This window comes from Papaver somniferum, chromosome 7, assembly GCF_003573695.1.
Source record: "Papaver somniferum cultivar HN1 chromosome 7, ASM357369v1, whole genome shotgun sequence".
In the NCBI taxonomy this organism is placed as follows: domain Eukaryota; kingdom Viridiplantae; phylum Streptophyta; class Magnoliopsida; order Ranunculales; family Papaveraceae; genus Papaver; species Papaver somniferum.
Window position 1 is genome coordinate 256,484,916 of NC_039364.1, and position 2,776 is coordinate 256,487,691.

Consider the following 2,776-nt stretch of genomic DNA (forward strand, 5'->3'; position numbering starts at 1 on the left):
TCTTTTTTTTGATCGGTAAATACAAAATATATTAAAAAAGTAGGCAATTTACAACGAAGAGCAAAGGCTAGCCACCAAGCAAGTTAGAGAAAGGGAAACACAAAGAAAACCCAAAACTCTAGACCATTAAGGAGGGTGGAAGAGAAGATTTTTCCAGTTTACAATTACGTCTTGAAGATAAAAGTTCGTAGTGTTGTGGTTGACTGAACCCCAATGAAAAGAACTGACTTTTGCCTCATTTATTACCGCCTCTACAGATCTATTCTTTCCGTTGAAACATCCAGCGTTTCTCTCGAGCCGAATGTTCCAACAGACACTTGGAAGACCATGTTTTGTGATTTAAAAAATTTCAATTCACTACACCATTTTAAGGAATTAGCAACGGTATACTACTGTTGCGAATTTTACAACCGCACTGTGTTGGTTGCGAATAGCAACTGCAGTAGGTTCAAGCGTGCTAATTAGGAGTGTGGTCGGGAACACTAGGACTAGGGAATACGCCCCAGTCAAACCTCGGTCAAGCCTTCCTCTCTTTTTTTCCAACCTTCATCCCAATCTATATCCTGCCTTACCAGCAACTTCTTCTCATTTTATCTCCGCCACACTCTTTCCTCTCCTCCCATATCTCCATATCCATCTCCATCTGCATAACTCTTTCCTCTCTTCCAATCCCTGAGCTCTTTCATTGTGAAGAACGTCATCTCTCTTTCAGCTGTAAAACCAACAGACATGTATAATCTTTGGCGTAATCCTAGGATTTAGAGATTTTGATTTCTAGGGTATTAGCTGATTTTATTCATCCAGTTTATCGATTTAAGTTTAAGTTTATCGAATCCTAGGGTTTCATTTAAGTTTATAGATTTTAGGGTTTAATCTTTGATTTCAGTTTTTTTCGGTTTCAGTTTTTCAGTTTCTTCTTTCTCTTTCGGTTGTAGGGTTTCATAGATTAGATTAGATTGAAGAAAAGAGATGTCGAAGAGGAAGAATAATAAGAAGAGTATAAGTTTGATAAGAACAGTGATATCATGTACAATCTTTGTGATTTCAAGTGCAACTCTTATTTCTGTTCATCTTCATATCTTTCTCTATTCTAAAGTTACTGTCTTCTCTGATTCTACTGCTTACAAGCTCCCATCGGTAAGAACCTTTCATTTTTTGAATCTTATTTTTATCCTTTTTATAGGTTTTTATTTTGAGATTTCATTTTTTTTTCTTTTTTAATTTCAAAAAACCCCTCATTTTTATCTTAATCATTACTTTATCTTATTGATTGAGATTGAATCGATATTTGATTGTGCAGCAACATGAAATCGGGCATCATGGGATATCGACAGTTCATGTTTTCACTCCTTTACATTTGACAGTTGAATGCTGCAAATCGGAATGGGGATATCGACAAGCTATGGAAGGCTCCACCGAACAAGGATTTTGTGCCCTGTGCTGATCCCAGTTCGGAGTATTCACGTAAGTATCCTCAATTTTTGTTTAATACTTGTGTTTGATTCTGCTGTGTAGTTCAATTTTGTTGATAAATGATTTTGTTTGTTTTTGTATTGCTTTTGGTTGATTGATCCAGTTCCCAGGGAGTCGCGTGGTTATTTGCCTGTTCATACAAATGGTGGGTTCAATCAGATGAGAGTTGGGGTCTTGGTGATGCACATGCACTTGTATAATATGTTATGTGTTGAGATAGGAGTTAAGATTGTGGCTATGTTATCAATCTTCTGAAAACTATAAGCATACACTTCATTGGTATATAGATTGAGTTGGCTTTTATCAATCAGTATTTTTGATTTGCTATTTGAAATAGCAATAGTGACACTGAAATTATACAATGCCATTATTTTTCTCTCATTCTTTGTTTAATATGATGCTGTGAAGAAATGATATTTTGCAGTTTTTCTTTTTCCGAAGAGGAGGATTAAACCTCATTCATTCAATAGAACCTCTTTTGTTTCGTTGAAGCGAGGAAGAGAGTTGATTACAGTTGCATTCCAGAATTGGAATTCTAGATTGTTTAAAAGGGTTCTAAGATTTTCCCTTGCCCAATATTTGGTGATATCAAATCTATTACAATAAGGAGCAATATGGGCTACTTGAGTTATATCAAGTCTATTTTTTAGGATGAAACCTTGCACTTTAAAGTTTATGCAATTATTGGCATTGTAGCCAAAATCTTCACTAATCTTGAATCTAAATTCTCTAGCTTTCGCATACATTCCCGCCAACAGCTTGAGAATAGGCTTAGAGTCGCTTTGGAAAATAATGTTGTGACCATTCCATTAGGATGCCCATGAAAAGCAGCTTCTGCTCCCTTTATTTCGATCTCTTCTATAGTTTTGCAGTCCGCATGCACTCCCCAAGCTTCTATTGGGATACCTGAAAAGTTATGAAGTGTCAAGCCCACTGCAGCACCCCCTAAACTAGCAGCTAACTAATCCAAGAGATTAACTAAATAAAGAGGCACTAAGAATCTAAAACATTTACCTAAACATTCAATTAAGAAATTTGCTATAAAACTTAATCCAAAACTAACCCCGCTCAGAATATATATACATAAAATTCTCTGAAATGATACATATATAATAGTCATTTTGTTTGCAAATAAAATAAACAACATAATAAACATAGCAGAAGTTAACTAATTAACGGAGTTAACTCCTCGAAGCTTTCGCTGCGCAACTCTGGTCTGTCTCTGAAACTGAAAGTGGGAATGGGTTAGCACATCATCCCTTGAAGGGGTGCCCAGCAGGAATAACATTTAACTTTAAAGAAA

The 2,776-nt window shown here is 35.8% G+C and overlaps 1 long non-coding RNA gene across 1 annotated transcript; it reads left to right on the top strand.

Moving 5' to 3' along the window:
- Positions 1–610: 610 nt before the first annotated feature.
- LOC113293672 lies at positions 611–1,805 on the top strand. The gene is made up of 3 exons (XR_003332451.1): positions 611–1,137; positions 1,301–1,464; positions 1,577–1,805. It is a non-coding gene; the product is annotated as an uncharacterized LOC113293672 (long non-coding RNA).
- Positions 1,806–2,776: the final 971 nt, after the last annotated feature.